General features: G+C 25.1%; 1 long non-coding RNA gene across 2 annotated transcripts; it reads right to left on the reverse strand.

The window, feature by feature from the left end:
* Positions 1–7,104: 7,104 nt before the first annotated feature.
* Positions 7,105–8,129, reverse strand: LOC149988473 (uncharacterized). Of its 2 annotated transcripts, XR_016504514.1 has the most exons (3): positions 7,992–8,129; positions 7,532–7,583; positions 7,105–7,417 (listed from the first exon to the last, which is right to left on the reverse strand). It is a non-coding gene; the product is annotated as an uncharacterized LOC149988473 (long non-coding RNA). The 2 variants fall into 2 exon arrangements; XR_016504515.1 differs by lacking the exon at positions 7,532–7,583 and having other exon boundaries at positions 7,992–8,127.
* Positions 8,130–27,121: the final 18,992 nt, after the last annotated feature.

A 27,121-nucleotide genomic window follows, 5' to 3' on the forward strand; every position in this document is an offset into this window, starting at 1 on the left:
TTCACCCTGAAGTGGGTAATATTTTGATTGTTGAAAAACTCTTTCATAATGAATAACAGAGTTATAACAAGGAAATTCAAAAAAAGAACCATATGACTTCAATAGAAAAAAACTTGTTTTGTAATTTTTTTAAAAAATATCAGAATTACTGCACAAGTGAAAATAACACTATTTTAGAATTTTTATTAATACTTGTTTTTTCATCACAGTACAATTTAGTTTAGTTTTACTTTAATGTGAAAACTTGCAAAAAAATATAAGTCAACAATCCTTAAAAAAATTAATTAAATAATATTAAAGTTTTAATTTTTTTTATTAATCTTCTATTAAATAAGTTTCAAGTTCTAAAATATGGCATGATTTTAATTGTCATGTAAGTAAAGATTCTATTCTATTATTATTATACTATATTTAGATTCTATCCTAATTTCATCTATTATGCTCATTAAGTCTAAATATTTTAAATGTTTCAATTTGGACAAAGTTGTTGACACATCATCAACTACCATATCTTCAATTAGACAAAATAGAATAAAAATATCTTTATGTTCAATCTTTTTTTAAAGATAATAATACTTTATATCAATATGTTTTGATTGATCACAATGAAGCATATTTTTAATTAAAAAGATTAAAAATTGATGAATATATTAGAAAGATAAAGCATCTAATTGATAGTAGCCTATATCCTTCATTAATTGTTTAATCTAAATAGCTTCTTTTTAAACTAAAGATTTAATTATATATTTTGCTATAATAGAAGATAATTCTATAATAGGTTGCGGCCGACTTTGCCAAGAAATAGTTCCATTGGCTAATATAAATACATAATCTAAAGTAGATCTTTGAAAGTTTTCATCACTTACCCAATCACTATCACTTAAGCCTTGAACTTCATATTGAAAATTAATAGAACTTTGTCACTTTGTAACTTAGCAAACAACAAAAAGAATAATATCAAACTTAGTATGAGTAATATCATGCATTAAGCATCCAATGGCCATTGAGTATAAAACATTGTTCATTGTTTTTATATCTTTAGGATCAATTAACTTCATTTCTTAAGTTAATTCTAATTCAACTTCAAAAAAGATTCAAACACATTTACAATCATATATTTTAAATCTTGTATTTTTAAAATTATATATTTAATTTGTGATAAAGTAATATATTTTATTTTATTGCATTGCATTTGAAAATCATGCCTAAACAACCACTTGTACTTTTAATGGATCCTTTATTAGTCATTTTAAAGCCACTTATTAAAAGCTTTTTAGTAGAATTTAAGAATTGCATGTTATTAATAATAATAATAGAATTGTTATCATATAATGCTAATATGACAAACTTTTAATGCACTAGCTCTTCTTTAATATATATATATATATATATATATATATATATGAATCTACTTCATTACAAGAAAAAACATTTTTAATAAGATAGTAGATACATCATTTACACAACATACATAAAGCTTTTTTAAATCCATATATACATTTTTATAACTTAAAAATTTTATGTAAAAAATAAAGGTCAATATAATCTTCTAATTAAGCAATATAAAGTTTTTTTACTCAAGTATATTTTGTGCCTAATTAGGCCAATATACAAATTAAGCATAATGAAATTTGATAATAAGTTAGTTTTTTACAAAACTAGAGATTTATACATGCCTCTTAGTCTTGAATTTAAAAATAAAATAAATAAAAATAGTATTAAAGGTTATGATAGTTTTTTATTATTAAATATAAGAAATTAATGGTAAATTAGAGCTACATTAGGAGTTAAGATTAGAATTGCTCTAAAGCCTACTTTAACACAACTTATGTACAATTTGTACAATGCCACATACTACTACTACTACTACTACAGAAAAGACTTCCTATGAATAGGTAGCTTAAGTGGCATTGAAGTCATAGAAGAAGCAATAATCTAATTATGGCTCCAAAATTAGATACTATTAAATTTGGATTAATGCATGATGCACAAACACAACCTTAATGGAACATCCAATATTCAATTAAGTTATTGTACGTACTAAAGATAATTTAAAAAAATGCCACTTACAATTGAGAAAGGACTTGATGGAAAATTAATGAACAAATTAATATTGGTGAAGACATCAACTAAGAATGACTGTAAATTGACAACAACATTAATTGTAGGATTTCCACCTAAATAACTATTATTCCACAAACTACCAAATGTCTTGTATATTCCATTGTTGTATTGTAACACAACTATATAGTGAAAGATAAAATTATGGGTTCTATTTTAGAAGACTCTAATTGAAAAGTATAGTAGAAAAATTCATGTAAAAGATAAGTAATCAGTAAAAACATTTAATGTTTATGTTATATTTTTGTAAAAACAAAAAAAACTTTTGCTTAATTTGTATAGCCATAAATAAGAAAAAGCAAAGTAGATTAAAAAAATAAATAATATAGGCATCTTTAGGAGAGTGTTAAGAGTAGTTTGTAGGAAAAATCAGCTTAAAAAACCATGAATTGATATCCAAAAAGAACCACTTATAGACCAAGGTCAAAATTAGACTCCAAGTCAAAAAATTGTGCACCAATGGCAATTTTGGGATTATTTGGTTGATGAAAGAGTGGCATTTAGGAGCATACAAGAGAGAGGTTCTTTGGGCATTGATTTTAAAAGGTTTGATTTTTTTATCACTTTATAAGAGCTTTAAAATGTCAAGATTGTTTTAGGATAAGACTAGTTTTTGAGAATTAAAAAGGATTTATTCTTTGGAGCATTTTGTGAGATTTGTAGTAGATCTACAAATGAAATTTTTTGAGTTTATGATCACAGTTGTGTTATATAAGTGTTATAAGTTTGTGCTTAATTAAATAGTTAATTTTAAGATTATTGAAACTTAAGTTGATTGAGATTTCAAAAATTGGAGTTTGAAAAATCCAAGATATATCCTATCACACTCAAATCAATTCCAAATTAATCTTAAAAAATTCTTAATATAATATAAGAAATCCAAAATAAATCTTAAATAATTTTTAATATATTTTAATTAAATTTTAATCAAATTTTAATCAAATTCTAATTAAATGCTAGTCAAATCCTAATTAAATTCTAAAAAAATTCTAATCAAATCTTGATTAATTTTTAATCAAATCTTAATCAAATTTTATAAAAATCATAAATGGATCCTAACTAAATCCTAATAAAATCCTAAATTAAACTATAATTCAACCTTCATCATAATTTAATAAAATTTTAATCGAATATTAAATTCTAAATTAAATATTAATCAAATTTTAAACTAATTTAAATCAAATCATAAACCAATTCTAATCAAAACTTAACCAAATCTCTATAGTAGTTGTAAAACCTCAATAACTATTAATCAAATTATTGATCATGACTAAAAAAATTTATACATCTTAATCTTCAAGCAAATAGCAAATACACAAAGTTTGACTAAGATTGAAGTTACTAATTGGGAGATAAAACTCATAGTTCCTTAGGGTGTTAGTCAACTTCTTTCTCCAATCTTTGATAATTAATAACCTCTAATAATTAATACTTTTTTTGCACTAAATGATATTAATTAATAAAAATATCACATATATATATATATATATATATATATATATATATCTATTTATCTTTGATATTAGAAAGTAATTAAAAAAAATTATTTGCAATAATTTGCAACCTTTAGTGATGGAAAAAATACCTTATATGTTGCATAAACTTTAACTTTTATAAAAATGGATTTGTTGTTTATGGTTATGCAAATAATTAAACAAAAATACGAATATAAAAAAATAATTATAAAACAATAATTGATGTTCTTTTTTTTACTAGAATTATGCATGTTAGTTTTCTAACTTAGAAGACAAAAAATTATAATTACTACAAACTTCTTTGCTATGATATTATTTACTTATTTATTTTATATTTGTTTTATTATTTTCACCTTATTTGTGTCTCTTATAAAGATTTCAAGTTGAAATGTGTATAATATACAATTCAGTCATACAAAGAGCTTTTGAAATACATGATTATAAAATTATAAAAATTAAGAAATAAATAAATAAATATATTATTTATAATAGCTTAAAACATAAAAATTACAAAACAAAACAACAACAATGTTAGAACATTGAAATAAAATTGTTTCAATTGAAGAACTTAAATTATAATTTATTGTCCTTAAATATGAAATGAAATTTTCTTGTTTTTATTATAAATATTTTATATATATATTTCGTACATAGCTAAGAAGGAACAAAAAATAACTAATTTATATTATATCTAAAAAATAGCATTGCCATTTAGTTTTTTATTTTATGTTAAAATAATATATATATATATATATATATATATATATTTATATATTTATTTATATATTACCATAAAAATATTTCTTTATCTATTTTAAACTATGTTTTTAATATTATTATTTTATTCATATAAATTTATTTATAAAATTATATATATTATAAATTTATTTTTTAAAAATTAACATGAAAAATTAATTTTTTTAAAAGTATAATGTTCAAATTATTATATATTTAAGTTTTAAAAATATATTGTTTTCTGTATTACAAATAAAAAATAAAAAATATATAATTTATAAATTGAAAAAGATACTTAGTATAAGAAGTTTCATTTATTATAATTTAATATTATAAACTATTTTCACTCTTCTCCATTTTAAGATGAAACTTTATATTTCTTTTGCATATATACTTCTATGCAATCTTTTCTTTTTTTAATAGAAGTATTTGGATTTTGTATCTAAGATTCAAAAATTATATTTAGATGGATAGAATTAGGTGTATTTCTAAACAAAAATTCATTAATGTCTTTATCTATTTTTGTTGTAGTTAAATATTATATTATACTATTACAACATCTTTTATCTTTAATTTTTGAGAAATTTTCTATGATTTTTTTGTTATCATTTCTACACAAGATTTCATATTCAACTCTTGTGTATACATGTTTACTTCTTTGCCAATTATATTTTTGTTATCTATTTCTTTACTTTTAAAAATTTTCTCATCATCTTTAATATCACTATTTGTATCAAAAATTGAATGTATAATTCAAACTTTTAAATCTTCATGTTTAATATTGTAGAATATTTGATAATTTTTCAAAATAATGTTTCTTAAAGTATAAGGTAAGAAATGAAAGTGAATAATAATTTTGTGCTTAGAAAAATTGCTATGTACTCTATGTTTATATTATATAGAAAAGCTTAGAAATTATACACCAAGATTTTAGATTTTTATGACTTTGAGATTTTACTTTTCAAGATTCATTCACTATAATGGCTCTAATATATCATTCTTACTTATTCTTTGAGCTTTTAAAATACTAGCTTTGACATTTATTTAAACTTTTGTATTGACAACCAATCAATTATATTCTTTTTGTTATCTAAATACATACAACATGTCATAACAAAAGTTCTAAATTGCTATAATAACCAATTAAGTCTTCTTTTTTTTATTTTTCTTGTGAAAAAACACTTAATCACTTTATCAAAACATCACAATAAGATTCAAAACTATTATTGGTATCTTGATTTATACAAAGAAATTGATTTAATTCTACTATACAAAGATCTATTGTAAAAATTTAAAAATAAGTAAGACCACCAAAATATAAAATATAAAATTATTTAATTTAATAGAATTTTACAATATCTAATAGAGAATTTCAGAATCCAATGCTTTAATAGAAGTTTAGCATATATACTATAAATTTTAAAATATTATTTTTTAAAGTATTTTTTTCATAGTAAAGATGTTGTATTTGATAAAGATTCTAGCTATTTTTTTCTCTTCTTGTTATGAACAAGACCTTAAAGAATGTAAATAACCAAGTACAAGATTTCTCAATGAAAGATGAAAAAAAGAAAAAAAATAAATATGTATATTCAAGAAGAAACTAGAATGGCTATTGGCAAATACTAGGAAACTAGAAACTCTTGAAATTAGACTAAAAACAAATAAAAAATGGTCCGAGTCTACAAGTGTACAATCCATATATATACATGAATTCTTATCATGTTTAGAAAACATTTCTCTTTACCAAAAAAATTGAATGTCAATGGTAAATAATAGATTTGATTCATTAGTGTTATTTGATAAAAAAATAACACTATATTATAATTAATAACTTCTATAAATTGACACTTTGTAAAGCATGTTATATTATAAATACTTTTTAGTTTGATTTTGTAATATCAAATTGATTAATAAAAAAATAACATTTTTAGAATATTTCATGTTTTAGTTCAACCATACAACCATATATTCTTATATCCATAATATGTTTGTTTAGAACCAAGATCATTAAATAAACAAGACAATTTTAGATATACTTTTAATATAATAATAATACTAATAATAATCAAAATTTAAAAATTTACCTATTAAAATAAATAGATAAAAATTTAAGGAATGAAAATAATATAATTTTTTGTATTTTTAATTAAATTGAGTAGATTTAAATGGTATTAAATAATTAAAAAATAAATTATATATAGAGACATAAATTAAATGATTTAAAACATAAGTATTAAACAAAAAAAATGTTTTGAAGGTAACAATGAATAATAATAAATAATCAAAAAACACAGACAAGTAAAACAAATAAAAGAAAAAATATATATTTTATTTACAATGACTTAACTGAACAATAGTTTTTTTTTTATTGTTATTTATAGGACTTAGTATTTTTTTCCTAGGCTTATTATAATAATAAGTTATTGTTAGATAATTTTGATAAATAGGCTCTAAATTTGTTTGTTTCATATGCAGTAAAAATAATAATGTTTTTTTTTATTTTTTTATTTTTTTAAAAAAATTTAAATTGATAATTATTTTATGAATATTTTATAGGTTTTTCTTTAACACAAAAAATTATGCTTTTTTAAAATAAACCAATTATATTTATATTTTTATTGTTTTTTTGTTAAATATTTAATAGTAATAATGTAAGATTTGATATTCTCCTTATTTATTAATTAAATAATTTAAATAATTTAAAATAAAATACACATACATACATACATACATACATACATACATACATGTATCTCAAAACCATCATTGGTAATACTCTAAACTGTAGAACTATATATATATATATATATATAAACATGGTAAATGGAACATTGTTGACACCACCTTCGCCTTCTCTGGCTCTACAAAGGGTCTCCGCCACAGCCCTAGTCTGTAATAAGGACTTCCAGCTTTGTGTTTCTCATAGGCACCACGTAACCTTGCAATCCACGTGGCAGCTTGGTCGAGCCGATTCATAAATTCTCTAGTCAGCATTGAAGCCTGAAGCTGCCAACGGATGCACTTCGCTAGCCATTGATTGCTGGGAGTGGGCCTCTGCCATAGCTGTCGTTAAAACTGAAATCCTGCAACGAAGAAATATAACATCCAAGCAGATGGTGACAGGTGAGAACCGCAGAGAAAGAACAAAGACCTTCAATTTCTGACCACTGCAAGATGGGATAGGATAGAATTGTCACCACAGGATTGTGCTCCGCGTAGTAGACTACCCGGAACGATACAACTGGACACCTTTCGCAAGAAATAAACAGACACAAATAAGAACAAAGTCCAAATTGAAGCTGAATTTCAATCGACAGCAGCTCTTCACACAAGACAAGCCAAGACCCTTTCATGAGCATGAACCTCTAAAATGTTCCTCACCACAATCATCAAAACCATGGCTGAAATCCAAATGTCAGGGAAAAACGACAAGACTATCCATATATCTGAAACTCAAATCTAAACACCAAGCACGGTTTCACTAACTTCATTGAAAAAGGCAATCTAGGCGTTGAAGATGATACATGAAAGTCACCAAGCAAATTCTAGAATGCTGTCTAACCAACGCAGCTAATACTGTGGAAAAACACAAAAAAAAGATGCACAGATGTGAGCACACAATTGAAGGTGAGATTAAGAAGCTGTGTGAGAAGTTACCGAGTGGGTCCAGATACTGAAACTGATTGCAAGAAAACATGGATGATCTTGCAAGACCGGATTGCATGACAACTCATCCACACATCACACATCCTCGCCCTCCTCCCCTGTCACTCCCCTCCGCCCTCGCCGCGAAACCCTTGCAGCCGTGTGCGGTCTCGTCGCTTCGAATTGCTCGAATCTGCGCTTACATACATGCCGTGATATCGCTGTGCCACATGCAAGCAACATGAGAGCTAGGAGCCGCGGATAGTAGGTAATCTTGTGGTTTTTCTCTTTTTTTGGTTCCGAGATTGTTACGATGGCTTTCTGTATTTCGAATACAGTGCTCGAGGTGATGCTCGAAAGCCAGATAATAGGCTTGATCATATGCTCATGCTAGCTGTATCCTATGCAAGCGCGTAAACAATCAAAAGGTTTTAGGTTTTTAAGAAGATTGCGTTTTGTAGATACTATAACTTATGATGTCAATCTAGATGAAATCCAAATTTTTTGCTAGCGACTGTATGACATTATTTGCATTGACATGTACTCAGTATTTGGTTGTTTGTTTGCTATTTTTGAAATTCTGGCTGCAGGGATGAAGATTGGCAAGATAATAACGGCACATTAAACACCATATCACAATTGTATCCTGGCTTGCCTTGTGTGCATTCGAAATGCGGGATAGGAGCGGATCTGAGTGATTTAAAGGATGGAAGAGTTCTTCAACCTGGAATATGGTAAGAACATTTTCAAACTTGTTTGTCTACAAAGATTCTTAGTCCGTTTTGAGGATTGAGCTTTTTCTCTCAATTGCAATCTCTGTGTGTCGTATATTTTGAAAAACTTAATGTGTTCAATGTTCTCAACAAAAGATCTAACCTGGAGCTCTGCCAATGCAAGTTACAATCAACCTTAGTCGTGGATCACATCTACATTATCATCAATCATGAATGAGCAGGTGTTCATCTAGATGTAAGATATGACAACACATTTCAACTGTGTAGAAAGTAAATTAAACCCTCATTGCAATCTTCTTGAGTTGCATGTATTTTTCATCACCAGAGATGTGCAAGGGAAGGTCATAAACTTAAATGTAATATGCATTGAAAATGTTTCTTGCTGAGGGAAGTCATAATCTTGTCATACTATTCATATATCAATTTACCTTGGCGTTGGGATTCCTTATGTCATCTACTTGGTTCAAGTTGATAAGACACTCATGACAAGACACTCATTCAATTTATTTGATGGAACTCCTATTGCTATTTACATTGTAGAAGCATCATTGCCTCTTTCTTTTTCTTTTAGAAATTTAATTCACAGCAAGCATGTAGCCATTTGTTGATTGATTACTTTGATTGTGCCACTCAAATAATAAGTGATTAAGAAAAGAAAAAAAGAAGAAAAATCTCTTAAACTTCATAAGAAGAGATGACAATTTTAATCAAGTGATTTCATGGCATATCACATTCATATTTTAGTGCTTGGTGTTATAAGATAATTATTGGCAGATGGATGGTGTCATGAAAAAGTATTCTAGTTTAATGTTTATTAAAGATGTAAATCAAATTTGTCTATTTGGAATATGTTGTTGAATTAACATATGTATTAATTTGGCTAACATTTACATTGTCTGTGTGGGAAGGTTTAGTGGAAATCAAACAATATCTTAAGAATCTGTAGTTACTTGAGAAAGTAAACAAGTATTTTTAAGAATCAAAGGCTACTTATTATTTAAGGCATGATTTTCAATAATAATGATTTTGTAAAGATGATAAGACACTTGAAATGAATGTTTTATGTATTATTTTATTTGTATGTGTGATTACTTATTATACATATAATGAAAAATGATAATAGGTTCTTATAAGGTAACAAAATTTATTGAAATGTTGTGAAATGTGTAATAAGGTTTTATTCATGTGATTGAAGACAAATTATGCGTACTATTCAAATATTTATAATGACTAGCCATGTGAAGTTTTTCATGAAGTATATTTCAATAATATGGAGGTTTTTATTTGCTTGTTGTGCATTGGGATTAGTAATTATTGTGGAATTTTGTAACAAATTTGTGGAGGGTATTGGGGTGAAATATTTTTAAAAGATTGCTCAAAAAAGATGGATGACATCACATTAGTATTGTTTGATGTTTCTACTAGTGAAGAAGTTAAATAAGATAGTAAAGAACTTTTCAAAAGATTGGAATATATAAGTAAAGATGTGCAATTTAAAGATCATGGCTTGATAAATTATCTATAAGTAAGATTGAAGGACTTATGGTATGCAATAGATGGAAAGTTGGATTTTTTTGAAGTATCAAGTGATATCAAAAGTTTAGAGCTTGTAAAAGAAATACAAGGGAGGGCTTTTGGAAAAGTTCATAAACCAAAGTGGGTTGGACTTTCATCTACAACAAAAGTAATGGATATCGATTGGAATGATATATTCATGAAAGAAGTGGGTATTTTAGCTAGCATAAGCCATCTAAACTTCATCAAATATTATTATGCTTCAAAAAGTAATAAAATTAATAATAAAAAGTCCTCAATAATGAAAAATTCAAGGTAAAAAGTATATTTGGTGATAGAATTAATACAAAGAAGTTTTAGTGACATATTGGAGGTAAAAAGATCAATGCCATATTACTTTCTTATTGATATTACTTATCAAATTGCAAAAGAGATTTGTTATTTGGATGACATGCAAATTACATATTCAGATTTAAAGCCAAATAGTGTATTACTTAATATTATATATGATAATAAATCCAATAATGGTGTCGTGATGCACTTAATTTAAATGCATCAAAGATATTTAGAGGATAATTAATTTTACTTGTAGGAGGAGGGAGGAATATAATGCTGATACATTTACAAATTTGAATAGAATTTGAATATGAAATTGTTGTCTTAAATGGATAATTCAAACTTGATGGATATTGTCTTTTAGGATAGATATTCGACTCTATAGTGGTTCAAGATGGATATTGGAAGGATGTTAGAGATAGGGATTTTTGGCATCAGGGGTTTTTATTTTTATTATTTTTTATTATGTTTTTGGAGGAGGGGGGGAGGCTTGGAATCAAAAAGAGAGGAAAGGAGGGTCATTGGATTTTTTTTTGAAAAGGGCGAGATTCAAGCTTAGTTTGGGATTTTGAAGGCCACTTATAGAATTTTTATTTTTTATTCTAAAATTTTTTAGGAAGTTAGATCGTGTTGTTAGCTTTCTAATAAACTATAGTACGCAAGAAATGGAACTATGATGAGGGAGAACTATGCAAATTTGTGAAAGGGAGGTCGTTGGAGTTTTCGGGCGGCAAGATTCAAGACTGATTAGGGATTTCTATGCCATTTCATATATTTTCTTCTTCTTATTTTGAAATTTTAATAGAAATTAGATCATATTGTTAGTTTTCTAACAAGCCATAGTATGCAAGAAATGGAGCTATGAGAAGGGAGAATCATGCAAATTTGTGAAAGGAGAGTCATTGGAGTTTTCAGGTAGCAAGATTCAAGAATGGTTTGAGGTTTCCTATTGCATTTTCTGAATTTTTATCTTTTTGTTATGAAAGTATAAAGGAAGTTGGATCTTATTGTTAGCTTTTTAGCAAGCTATTTCACACAAGAAGAGGAGCTATAATGAAGGAGATTCATATAAATTTATTAGAGAGGGTTTATTGGAGTTTTTGGGCAGTGGAATTCAAGACTGATTTGGAACTTTCTATGCCATTTATTAGATTTTTTTCTTTTTATTTTGATAATTTGGATGAAACTAGAATTCATTTTGAGCTTTCCAACCAGCCTTAGCATATGAAAAGAAGAGCTGTAATAAGAGAGATCTAAGCTAATTTGTAGACAGGGATTTTGAGGAAGCGATTGCAACGAGCAGCCAATTTATTTTCCTCCTTGATTTGACTCTCATTTTTTCAAGATTTTATTTATAGACTTTAAAAATTTAAATTTTGTAACTTGAATTAAGCTAAAAAAGTCAAATTTTGCTTACATTGAATTAGTAATAAGTAAATTATAAATATTTCAATAAGATGAGGTTTGGGTTTACGATTTGAGTTAGGGATTGGATACATCTTGGCACAAGAAAGAAATTAGTCTAAATTTTGTACTAAAAATTTGGCTATCTTTTTATATTTGACTTCATTTGGGCAACATTGTGCTTCTTACAATCCACTTGCAATCAAGGACCTTGTGATCTTCAAAGGAGGCTCCCCTTCTTGACAATGATTTTAAATATTCTATTGGAAAATTGATTAATTTTTGTTGTTTAAAGATCAATATAAGAAGGAATCCAAAAGTCAAAAAAAATAAATACATATATGGAACTTTAAGATATATTGAAACATGACCAGACTATCTAAAAAATCCAAGATCTTTCCAATGCACAACAATATAAGACCTCATTGCAAAATAGGACAAAAAAGACTAGAACAAAATTGAACAGAACTAAATAAAATAGGACATGAAAGACAAAATTAAGCAAACAAAAACATAATAGAATAAATCTAAATAAAAAGATGCAAAAATTAAACTTTACTAAGAGAAAGGATTCGAAGCCATACTTGACCAGATGCTCCAAAAGGCCCTAGTCAGTCCTATTTATACCTTGTTCTACTACCTTAGACTTTCTAGAATGTTCTTAGGTGGTGGACTCTACCTAGATAACCATCTTAAATTCCTTTTTTAGAAGATTTTTTGGTGGGTTCCATGTAAATAACCGCCCTAAATCCTTTCTAAAATGCTCTATAATGGATCTTACTTCATCTATTAACCTAACTTCAATTCTAAAAACTTCCATGGTTTTAATTATCTATATAATTATCTTATCTATACTATATTATAGTTAATCTCCCTTCACTAATGCAAAACGTCTTCGTTTCACTCTTAATGATATCTCCGAATTGTCTCTTGGAAATGGATGAGGTTTTATGCAGGTTTCTACATTGCATTGTGAATGGGATAACCTTTTCAAAGAACTTTGTACTAAAGTTGTGGACATCCACTGCCATGATAAAGGTAGCGATGCTCAAAACATTGCCCACTTTATATTCTTATTGGTCATTAGTTACAACTGGTGGTGGTAGTAGTTGGTGTCAATATAAAAAGTGTTTTGGCTCTATATGAAATTCCTTCAGTTACAAAATATGGAAGTCTAGATGGATTCAAATATGTGGCTGAATCTCGAGGTGGTATAAAACATCAGATATTATTATAATAATGTAGAAAGGTCCAAGCCACCAAAGTGCTAGTTTATAGATTTGGGTTGATGTAGCAAGTGGCAAGTTGGCATTAGAGAGTAATACTTGATCACCTTTTTGGAAGATCTTGTATTGCCAATGGTTATTCCCATACTGATTCTATCAATTTTGTGCAATAAAAAGGTAGTAATGAGCGTCTTGTAAGACCGTTGTAAGCTATTTTATGAATTCTTCCTTTGTCAGATTGTTGGTGTTGATAGAACAATGAAAAGTTGCTAGCGTAATTAGATGTTAACTAGTATTAAGGAAAAATGGTGAATGATTGGTATTTGCTTGAATACTATCATTATAAGTAAATTACAAGGATATCAAGTATTTATCCCAATCATTATGATGAACCACCACAAATATCCACAACATATCTTCCAAGGTCTAATTTACACACTCTATTTGTCCATCTATTTAAGGATGGAAGGTTGTAGATATGACAAGTTGTGTGCTTAATAGCTTAAATAAGGCTTGTCAAAAAATTCTCATGAAGCATGGATCTCAATGTGAAATGATGACATGAGGTAATCTATGGTGATAAAAGACAATATCAAAGAAGACTTGTATAAGTATTGGAGCATCAATATTTAAGCACACCACAGTCAAGTGAAGTTGCTTCAAGAGTCGATCCACAAAGATGGCAATCATGGTATGATTATGAGGCATCTATGGCAAATACATAATGAGATCCATAGTCACTTGCTTCCAATGTGCCATGGATAGCAAAACTGGCTGCAATAGTCTAAGAGACGCTGCATTGTATACTTTTTTATATTGACATGACTCGCAAGAGCATACAAAGGCTCAAACATCATGATTCAAACCTACCCAAAATCATGTCCTTGAGATCCATTATAGAGTCTTCTCTCGTCACAAATGTCTAGATATTGGGATGTCATGTTCTTCCTAAAGTATGCGCATCTGGAATTTAACATTGTTGAGTACATAAATTTACTTCTTGAAATAGAGCAAGCCTTTGCTAAAAGTATAATCTTGATATTTTATATTGTCCACCTTCAATTGATTGCTAATTATCTTGAAATAAGTATCCCGTTACATTGCTTCCTTCCATTCTGCTTCTTTGATTAAATCTAAAATGTTACTATTTATAATAGTAATTTTTATCTTGTCTTTCAATTTGTCCTTTAAGTCTAGTCTCCGTAATAAACTATTTGGCAGAATATATTGTCGCCCTTGTTTATAGTCAAGTTGGATATTAAAAAGCTACAATTGTTCTTCTCAATAATGATGCCGCAAATTCATATTTTTGATATGCAAATCATATAGCAAGGATTGATGGTCAATCCAAATAACCACTTGCTTTCTCAATAGATAGTGTCACCACACCTTTATGGCATATACAATCGCTAATTGCTATCGATCACACGTAGAATAATTACTTTTTGTCCTTTTGAGCTTGCATGATTCATACACCACAAGTTGAAGGCCCCTACTAAAGTCTTGTTGAAGGACTACTCCAATAGCAAAGTCGGAAGCATCAATGTCAAGCATACAAAGGAGATTATGATCATACAATTGTAATATTGGAGCAGTAATGAGTACTTCCTTCAACTTATCAAAGGTATTTTGCTGCTTCAGTTTCCATTCAAATGGGGCACCTTTCTCTAATAGGTTTGTCAATGAGGCACCAATATGAGCAAATTGCCAAATAAAATGGCAATAATATTCAACAAGGCCTAAAAATGAAGAAATTTTAGAAGTATCTTTGAGGGTTGGCCAATCTTCCATTGCTTTTATCTTATCTTGCTCCATACGCATGCCCTCGGAGGATACCACATGTCCTAAAAAGGTGACTTTTGACTTTCAAAGTTCACATTTTGATTACTTGCAATAAAAGTGGCTATCTTGCAATCAACGGAGCACCTCTCATAAGTTTTGTTCATGCTCTTTAGAGATTTTATTATATATGAAGATATTATCAATGAAAACAACTATATACTTATGTAAAAGGTCTCGAAATAATTTGTTCATGTGATCTATGAAAGAGACTAGAGCATTGGTAAGGCCAAAAGATAAAATCAACCATTCAAAATGTCCATAGCCCATATAAAATACCATTTTTTTCACATCTTTTCTTGCAATATGTGTTTGTCAATAGTTGCTCTAAAGATCCAATTTACTAAAGATGCTTGTACTTTGAAGTTGATCAAGAAGATCATCTACAAGTGGAAGTGGATATGCATTTTTAACAGTCTACTTATTGAGACTTCAATAGTTGATGCAAACGTGAAGTCCACCATCTTTCTTAGGTATAAAGACTACAGATGCTTTCCATAGTGATGTGCTTTCTCAAATGATGCCTTTCTCCAAGAGTTTATCTAATATCTTCTACAACTCTTTAAGTTCTTTTGATGCTAGACAATAAATTAGTCGGCTAGTTGGTTTGGCCCCAAGCATTAGTTTTATTTGAAAGAGGACACCTCGATCAGGAGGTATACCACTAGGTAGGTCAATTGGAAAGACATATTGATATTCCTATATGAATTATTCTGCCCATTTTATCTTTTCACTGTCTTTTCTACCACTGACACAAGCTTTGAAACTACCATATATACTGGTTGCTCATATTGTAGTTGCTTCTTTATAAAGGTCATCCCTACAAATAAGTCTTTAATTATAGATTATCTTTCCACTTTACTTGATGTGGAGGTACAAAGAGTCACCTTGCATCTTCCATTTTTAAAAGAGATTATCCTTGCTATCCAATCAACTTGATTATTTTTCATCTCCAAATATGGCATACCAAAGATAACATCATACTTAAGCTTTATTACCTTGAATCTCTCTCTTAAGATATATGTGTCTGTTAATCTCAAGGTTTATTCTTCACAATTTTCACTCCATACGTTCTCTCGGTCATCTATAAGGTATATACCTCTTTCTTTGATTTTTTTGGTTTTAATTCGAACTTGCGGGGCAATTTTAGTTGAGATGGAATTTTTTGTAGAACTACAATCTACAAGCACTGAGCATGGTTGTCCTCTTACTAGTCCTATTAGAAGCACCAATCGACTCTTTTTATAGTTGTCCAAGGCTATGTCATTTGTCTTTGAGAGACAATAGATATCTCCAGTACTCACCTCCGACGCCTTTATTGGAGAGTCCTATTTTCTTGCTTTGACTCATTATTGAGAATTTACTAAGAAAAAGGAACTGAAGCCATACTTGACTAAATGCTCCAAAAGGCCCTAGCTAGTTCTATTTATACCTTATTCTACCACCCTAGACTTTTTAAAATACTCTTAAGTGGTAGATCCTACCTAGATAACTACCTTAAACTTCTTTTCTAGAAGGTTCTATGGTGGACTCCACCTAATTAACCACCCTAAATCCTTTTAGAATGTTCTATGATGGATCCTACTTGGTCTATTAACCTAAATCCAATTCTAGAAACTTCCATGGTTTTAATTATCTATATAATTATCTTATCTATACCTTGTTAGATATACAATTCTATAGGCATTATCAATAAATAAATAAATAAATAAATAAATAAAGATATGTACTTTTGAAGGTGATGTCTATTCTTTTATAATGACATGTTTTAAGATTCTTTCAAGAAGTAATCTATTTGATGGTATAAATATTATAAGCAAATTATTAAAAAAAAATTAAGAAATGTGAAAGGCCAAAGTTATCTTTAAATTGTGATGATCTTAGTAAATTGATTAAAAAATGTTGGACTTTTGATCCTTCACAAAGATCAAGTTTTATAAATATTTGGAAGAGACTCACAATATTAAAGAAAAAGTACTTAGTAGGAATTGATATAGCCAAAATACCTTATTTTGGAGCATTCAAGAAAGAAGATTATAAAAAAAATTAAATAAAAAGATATGCATGTTGGTAATACGTTGGTAAATCTTATATTAAAGATTTTATGTAATATATTTATTGAATTTATTTTTTTGATTTTAAGATCTACATATTTAAATATGTATTCTTTGGTTAATTTTTTTTGTCAAAATATGAATATGTGATTGAATTGTTTTCTTCGAAACTATGACAAAAATTGTATCTTTTTTAATATCATGATTTAATTACTTGAATAGGGATATGATTATAAAGATAAGTTAATGGATATGGAACAATATTTGTCAAACATTAAAGATCTATGTAAGAAAGGAATAAATACATTGTGTATTGTTGGTATGGGTGGAATTTAAAAGACTACATTAGCAAAGACTATATTTAATAGTATGCAATACATATATAATATATTAAGCTTTGTTGAAAGTATTAAAAATAAACGTGATGACTTTTCAATGATTTTAAAAGTTTTGAACCAATTGGATTTTTAATCAAAACCAAAGAATTTAAAAGAAGTACAAGCCAAGATAAAAAATAAATTCAAAAATAAAAAGTTCATATTAGTCTTAGACAATGTTAAGAAGAAGAGTCATATCAATGATGTAGTATTTATAAAAGTCCTACATTCTATTAAAGGTAGCATATTAATTATGACAATATAAAATTGGGAGGTGGTAAAAGACTATCCTACAAAGATTCATAAATTTGATATTGAAGATGCAAGTTTAACTTAGTGAAGATGCAAGTTTGAAGTTGTTTACAACTTATTCTTATAGACCTAATGATAAAATACCTAAAGAACTTATTGAGGTTGGCAAAGAGATTATCAAATCTTATAATGGGCTATCTTTAAGTTTGAAAGTCTTAGGCTCATTTTTAAGAGGACAAAAGAAGTTAAGATGTTAAAAAAGAGCTTTCCAAAAATTAAAGAGAGGAAGAGATTTGGATGGAGATGAAGAAAATAGTAATTATAAGCTATAGATAAGTTTTGATGCCTTAAAAGTTGAAGAAAAGAATATGTTTTTGGACATATGTTATTTTTTTTGTAAAAATATAAATTAGGGTGGTACAATGAAAGAAACTATATTTTAAATGTGGATTAATAAAAAAATAAAGTTGAAAAGCATGATGCAAATATTGTTTTGGATATGTTGGTCTATCAATGAATAACAATAATAATAAAAAATAGAATAATAAAAATACATGATCAATTACCAGATATGGGTAGAAGGATTGTTGAAAAAGAAAAAGAAATACAAAGACACACAAATTTAGAATAAGAATATAGTACTGGTACTTGGATTAATAACAAAGGTAATACTTTCAAATAGTAATAGAATAATTATAATAAACTTTTTAATATAGAATTAATAAATAAATAAAATATATAATATTTTAATATATTTTAAAAATAACTTTATATTTTTTGTATGTTTTAATGTGAAATATTTTGAGATTTATATGTATTTTAAGTATTTGATAAAGTTTTAGATTGAAATTTCTAATTATTCTTTTGTTATGTTGTTGATTAGTTGGAAGGTATAATACTTGGTCATAATATGAAGAATTTCCTAAAAATATTTATCATCAAAGGATTATATTTTTATGAATACTTATATATAACATTGATAAAAATTTAAATAAAGATATATTTAAAATACTTATATTTATGATAAAAAATATAAGAAAAAATAAAACTTTAATTGATAGTATATGACAAGTATTATTTTTAAAAAAATAAAATTAGCTTTATAATATGCAATAAAGATTTTTGAAAAGTGTTTGAAGAATTAATAATATTGAATCTAAGAAAATATATATTTGGTAAAATATTACCAATAATATTATTTACAATAAGAATATTATTAAGACTTAATTTAAATTTGGAAGGTTATTAAAGCTTGATAAGCTTGCCAAATGAATTGAAAAATCTTTCTTCTTTGACAATACTTGAATTAAGTAATTACTCAAGCTTGAGAAGCTTGCCAAAAGAATTTGCAAATCTTTCTTCTTTTACAATACTTGAATTAAGTAATTACTCAAGCTTGAGAAGCTTGCCAAAAGAATTTACAAATCTATCTTCTTTAATAAAACTTTACTTGAATAATTATTCAAATTTAATAAGCTTACTAAATGAATTAAAAAATATTTCTTCTTTAATAATACTTTATTTGACTCTTTGTTCAAACTTAGCAAGCTTGCCAACTAAATTGGAAAATCTTTCTTCTTTGACAATACTTGATTTAAGTAGTTGCATAAGCTTGATAAGCTTACCAAATAAATTGGCAAATCTTTCTTCTTTAACAATACTTAATTTGAATACTTGTAGAAGCTTGAAAAACTTACCAAATAAATTTTAAAATCTTTTTTTTTAACAACACTTAATTTGAATACTTGTAGAAGCTTGACAAGCTTTCCAAATGAATTTGTAAATTTTTCTTCTTTAAAAACACTAGATTTGCATCATTGCATAAGTTTAATAAGCTTGCAAAATAAATTGGTATTTCTTTCTTCTTTAACAATACTAAATTTGAGTGGTTTTAAAGCTTGATAAGAATACCAAATGAATTGGAAAATCTTAATTTTTAATAAGACTTTATTTGGATGGTTGCTTAAGCTTGATAAGCTTTCTAATTTAGTTGTCAAATCTTTCTTTATTAATGACACTTGATTTAAGTGGTTGTTCAAGCTTTCTAATTGAGTTATTAAATCTTTCTTCATTAACAACACTTGATTTAATTAGTTGCACAAGCTTGACAAGCTTGCTAAATAAATTTACAAACCTTTCTTTTTTTTAACAATATTTGATTTTAATGGTTGCACAAGCTTGACAAGCTTGCCTAATAAATTGGCAAATCTTTTTTCTTTTAATATACATAATTATGGATGTTGCTTAAATTTAACAAAGTTGAATAACATGTTATTTATTTATGTTATTTTACATTTAAGACTTAAAGTTGTTTTATATTTTTGAATTGACAAGTTTGCAAATTCGATTTGGCAAATCTTTTTTGTAGAAATTTGTTTCAATCTCAAGTTTATTTTTGATATTATAGCTATTTAAGTTTAAAAATAAATTATTAAATAATATTATTAATATTTTATCTAATCTTAACTTCATAATCTTGTTAAATAAATTTTTAAATCTTAAATTTTTTGGAAAAGTAAATATATATTTTTGTTAAACAAATTGCAAAATATTACAAAATCAAAGTTGTTAATTTTGATGGTATTTATTTTGAAATCAATTTATTTTTAAAATATAGAAATTTATTTTATTTTAGGAATTATTTTAGAAATTTTAGAAATTAAAAAATTATTCTTATATTTTAAAATGTGGTTATTTTAATTTTATTAATTTTATGAAATTTATTTATTTTTTACAAAATATATAATTTAAATAGTTATACAACTAGATGTCACAAATATACATATGTAATCCAATAATTACCTATATGATTAGATAAAAATAAATAAAAATGGATTAATTTTATAATATCTTCTAGAGAAGCATTCAAGAAGCTTCATAGATACGGCTTTGACTTTATAAGCATTTGTAATTGATTCATAGGTTAGAAACTTGGTCAACAAGTTAGCCACGTGTCATATGTATTGGTAGCTTGTAGAACAAGCTAACTATGTGTGCACATCCTTCTCTTTTTTCCTCCCTCATTCTCTTTATGCCACACTTTTACAAAAAATAATTGGTTTTTATTTCAAATAATATTTTTTAAAATTTTATTTTGACATTAAGTAATAATAATAATAATAATAATAATAATAATTGATATTTAATAATTTTATTAAAAAAAAAATAACTTTAAAAAAACTTTACAAAAATAAAAAAAATTAATGGCTAAGATAATATAGACTTATAAAAATATAGAAAAGACATCAATTTTGATTGTAAAATAATAAATATAATGAAAATTATAAATTTCAAAAAAAAAAAATTATTTTTTTGTAAAGGTGTGTAGCACTAAAGAGTGTCTATATAATAAAAGAAAGGTGTCTACTTATCAATTTTCTTCAAATATAACTGAAATTCCTATTTTTTAAAAAAAACTTAACATATTATATTTTATATGTAAAATTATTATAAAATATTTTTTTATATTTTTTTATACTAATTTTTTTTATATTTCCATAGCTTAGTAACTTCACAAAATAAATTTAAATATTTAAATATTTTTAATATTTATTTTATATATTACTTAAGTATTACTTGATTTCTAAATTAATTTTATATTTATATTTAATTAAATATTTTTTTTATATATAATAAAATTAAAAGTATCATAATTAATAATATTTTAAAATTAGTTCATACTTTTAGATTTGTTTAGGATTTTAATAATATCAAAGAAATCAAAATTTTATTTTTTAAAATAATCAAGACTTTTATTTTAATTAAATTAAACATTTTTATTAAATAACTAAAAAAAACTGATTTTCTTGAGTGGTGACTATATTCTTAAAGCTTCATAATATTTCGCAATAAATATATAAAAAATCAAAAAAATACAAATCTTAACTTTTAAATTTTTAGAATTTATAAATAATTTTTATTCCATGTTTAACCTTACCTAATAAAATTTATATTACAAAATATTTAAATTTAATATTATTAAAAAAATAATCAAATCTATTTATTTTTGTAATTTATTTGTTTGATTTGTTTTTTTGATTTTTTCTATATCTGTATGGTTCTAAAATATCTTTAAATAGTTTATGAACAATGCCAAGTTTTAGATTGTTATTTTTAATGATTCGGATTTGCAAAGTAGGATTTTATTTGATTTAGAATAAAGAATCAATTAGCTAGGGATATGCTGGGTTTGATATTAATACAAAGATAGGAGACCTTAGTATTGTGGATATATGGAGATATATAGATGTATGTGGGTATTTTGGATAAGAAAATATTATGCACCTTTCTCTTCTTATTAATCAAAGTCAAACTTTTCCTTTAGACTTGACAAAATCTGAAAAAGACATATGTATTTTAAAGAGATAAAAAAAAATAACCTATATCCACCTATTCAAAGTAATGTTGTGACATTAATTAATCAGAGTACACCAATTTGAAAAGTTTAAACATATAAAAGTTTGAGTTGCAATGAAGACATGATTCTTTCAAATAATCAAAGAATGTGATGGTGCTAAATTCTCTTTGCATATAAAATTTTGTTGGCAAATAACAATTCTCAAGTAGTATAATACTTTTGTCACTGTGTGTCAACTTAAAGAAGGATTTTTGTGGGACATTTGTGTTTTTTGTTATCCAATTTGGAAGTTACTTATGATGTTTAAAGGGAGTCAAATCAAAAGGATTAATTCTTAAAGACATAAACCACATCAAAAAAATTAAAATAGAAATACATTCTTATACCAACAAGAAAAAAAAAGTAGAAAATAAAAAAATAGATATGGAAATTAAATTATAATTGCTATTGCCAAATATAAAAGGACTATGAAGTCTTGAACTAGGATAGAACATAAAAAAGACATTGAAAAATATACATATATAACTTATAGGGCATGTGTCTAATTTATAGGATATGTTTTGAACATATGCACCATATGACCAAATTTTAATACAAGTAACCAAATTTACAACATGTGGCCAATTTTTTAACTTATCAATCACTTATAAATACGTATGAGGCTTCTAAAAAGATTTCCAATAAGATATTAGTAATTTAACCTACTTTTTCTTACTTCTATCTAATTCTATTTACTTAAGTAAATATACTAGTAAATATGACTATTTTATTTTATCGCATTATAATTTCAAAAGAATAATTGAAATGTTTGAAAATATTCTATTTTTTTATATAACAAGTTGTGACTATGGCATCTGCTCAAAATAAATTGGATAATTTAAATGTATGGAACATACATTTAATAGAATTTAATAAATTTTTGTTCTTTCTTATGCTAATACCATTTTGTTTTGGTGTATAAGATATAGTAAATTAACATAGTATTCTATGTTAAATACAAAAATTATTAAATTCTTTTAATATGTATTCTCTCTAGTTGTTTGAGTGCAAAGTCTTATTTTTATGTATTGTTTGATTTTCAACATAAGATTTATAAGCTTCAATTTGTTTGAATTATATCTTATTTATGCTTTAAGAAATATATTTTCATAATTTTTGAATAATCGTTAATATAAATAAATAAATAAATATTTTAATAGATTTAATTTCATAGAATTGTATTAATTGAGTGGTATTATATGACATGTTGCTTCAATGTCCAAATACCAAATCAATAAATTTGTAATTTTATTGTTATTAAGAATTATAAATATATAAACTATATCTGATTTTTTCAAATTAGAATTATAATTTTAATTGAAATAATATTGGCTTGAGATTTAAATAAACCATTGGCCTTTTCATGGATAAGAATTCTACAATCAAGTCATTTATATTATGGTTTACTTCTTTGATGACACATTAACGGTTTATGAGAATTTATTTAATTAATACCTTGATTTCCATGTAATTTATTTTTTAAAATATTATTTTTTATTTTTTATTTTTTATTTGAAAAAAATATATTTATTCTGTGTTAACTTCTTGCCAAAAAAGATAACTTTATGGGAAAGTATGAATTCAATGTTTATAAGACCAAGATAAATTTCTATTGTATTTACAACAAAAAAAAATAATTTAAAATAAGAATCACTTCTATTTTAAAAATCCATAATTTATTTTTAATAGATAAGTACTTTACTAATAAATATGTATTATGAATTAAATTTGAAGAAGCCATAATTGATTGATATATATTTTTGAAAATATATATATATGCATATATATATATATATATATATATATATATACATATATAGATATTTTTCCTTGCTTCTAATTATGAAATTAATTATAACATAATCTCATATTTAATGCTTTTTATCGTATGAAAAGGGGAAAAATCAAAAAATAGAATGGTAATATTGATTCTATTAATTCTTGTAAAATATGTATTACAAAGGTTGATGTCAACTTGAAATATGAAGGGACATTACAAAGTAGTATTAAATCATAATGTAATTGCAACTATCTAAATATGATGGTTACTAACTAATATGAAGATAAATTTAATTATCTACTTGATTATTAAAGGGCAGATTTTACTTTTAAAACAACTCTTTTCATTCCTTTCAACAATTCCTTTTGATACTTTAATTATTCTTTAATTTTCACTATTTTCTATTTTGGATATTAATTATTTTTTAATTTTATTTTTTTTTTAAATCCTATAATCTCATAGTACTATTTATTACTTAGGTATTAGATCCTATATAGGTTTTATTGAAAAAAAAAAAAAACAAAACAAAATATTAATAGATTATTTAAAATTAGCAATTTAAAATAATAAATCTCCGAAAAAATATATTATATATCATTTTATTAATACATTTTAGATATGATATATAATTTTAGATTAATATAGTATTATTAATATAGTTCTATAATCATTCAAAAAATAGACTTAAAATATTATTTTAAATTTGTATATACAAAATTGTATTGTATCCTTGATTCACTTCAAAATTAGCATTACATTACTAAATATTTTATTTATTTTATTTCATTCTACATATTATTATCTTTTAATTTCTAAAAATTTATCTAATATTTTATTATTCAATTTATTGATCTTCCTACAAGTGCACATTAGTTCCTTCACCTTATTACTTTTTTGTTGGATCATTCTATATAATTATTTTTAATTGCTTTGATATATTGACTGCTATCTTGTCCACTTTGGTCTCTTCTTCAAATTACTATTTTTCATCTTTTGATTATATTTGTTTTTTTCTTGAAAAATCTCACTTTTAGCTTATTATTTTTTCTCACAAATCAACCATACAACACATTATGTTATATGTCACATATCCCTATGACTTGCTCATCTAATTTCTTTATAGATTTACTATCTTTATTTGGATCATATTTCTTTGCACATGTTTAAATTGACTTCTTTGTAATGTTGATACATTCATGTTTTATTATAATATTCTCTATATTTATATTTATATTTTTTTATACTAGTAAGAATTGATCACCTTTATTCTTGCCTAGTAGACACTAATTCAATGACAACCATTTGTTTCTCTCTTCTTTTCAACATTAATCTTGTACTTTTTTCTTCTTTCATTTTATTTTAGTCCCCATTTACATTTTGCTACCTTGGTTACTTTTAAAGTAAATTTTGATATTATGGTTTACTTTTAAGATATCTAATTTGATATTTGATAAGTAAAATACTAAGGTATATATATATATATATATATATATATACATTATAATTAAAAATAATATCCAAAATTTAATGATATCAAATATTAATGTATTTTTTTTAGAATAAAATTGATAATATTTTGTTAAATGCATAATCACTAGACTATTACAATGTGATAGAGATTAATCTTAAATCAAAGTAAATTCTCTTCTATTAATTTTTTTTTTAAGAAAGAAATAATAGTATTTGATTTTTTTAATTATAAATTATATTTTCTATTTTTTGTTGATAAGATATTCATTAAAATAATAATTATTGTAAAAAATATATTTTTTTAAATTTATAGATTATTTTTAAGGATATTTTGTGCTATTAATATAAGTTTGAATCTTGTTCAATTTAATTTTAAAAGTATAGAAATTTATATTTATATTTATCTTTATGCTTTCTACCTATCTAATTACATCTAATTATCTTTTCTAACTCTTATAAGGATACTTTATATCTTCATTTTTGTTGTTTTCTACTCAAATCCTAAATAATTTTAAATCTAAGATCTTATCATATCCTCAAATTTTAAAATCCCAATAAAATCTAAATAAATCCTACAAAAAAATTAATATTTTTAAAAAATAAATTAATAAAATTTATTAAATATCAGCTTTTAATTGAACTATTAGATTAGTTTCAAAATTTGTAAAATTTTGTCTCTATAATTCATTTACAAATTTATATATTTTAAGAGAGATTAAAAATATAAATTAATAATTATCACAATAAGACCCCTTATAATAAATCTTGATTTTTTACTTCAAGTTTATTAAAGAACTTTAATAGTTAATTCTTGTAATTTAGTTATTGAGTTTTTTCAAACTTGGTTTGTGGCTTTTGTATCATGACTTGTATTAATCTTTTAAGATTCTATTTCATGCAACTTTTGAATCCTACACATGTAAAAATTTGCAACTAACCTCAATTTGCCCACTTTTGGTATCTTTTTATATATTTGATCAAATATCTTATAATTATATTATTAAAATCACACAAAATTTAAGAATCACATTTTTTTATCTACAAATTTACACATTGACAAGTACTCTTGATAGTTTTAGTTTTAAAATTATAAGTTAGACTTATATTTTAGATATTACAATTTACTACTACCATTATGAACATTCTTTGTTACTTAAATTGCAATTAAAAAATAAAAAAGCACTTCATTTGGAATTTATTTAACCATTATTTTCTATTCTTTGTCAAATTATATAATACTAGTTATATAATGGTTTGTTGTTGCATTCTTCTCCACCCACCAACACAATATTCTTATTAGACTAATTTTATCTAGCCACCTATTCAATATTCTTATTAGATTAGTTTTATATGTAATCTTTTTTATTCCATTTATTAAGTTTTGAGCTTTAAAAGTTAAATATTATGATTCACTATATAAAACTGGTAAACCACTCAATTATAAAACTGTATTAACAATGTGTATATATATATATATATATATCAAAATGAGAAATATTCAATTATCCTTGTACCAGAATTACTAAGGAAATTAATCTTGCAGTCCAGTCACAAATTTGACTACATGTTCATTTTAGGAGAAGCTTAAAGTTGATAAAATGAAATAATCGGGATTCGTTTTTTGGATATATGCAGCACATGTCTTCAAATTTGAATCGAACATTTTCTTCGATTTGAGTATCCTTGAATTTCATACAAAATGGAAGCTACTCACCATGATGTCTCAACACGAATTTTTCGAAGTGTCACAAAACATTAC

The sequence above is a fragment of the Physcomitrium patens genome, chromosome 8 (genome assembly GCF_059467195.1).
Source record: "Physcomitrium patens ecotype Gransden chromosome 8, ASM5946719v1, whole genome shotgun sequence".
Classification (NCBI taxonomy): Eukaryota; Viridiplantae; Streptophyta; class Bryopsida; order Funariales; family Funariaceae; genus Physcomitrium; species Physcomitrium patens.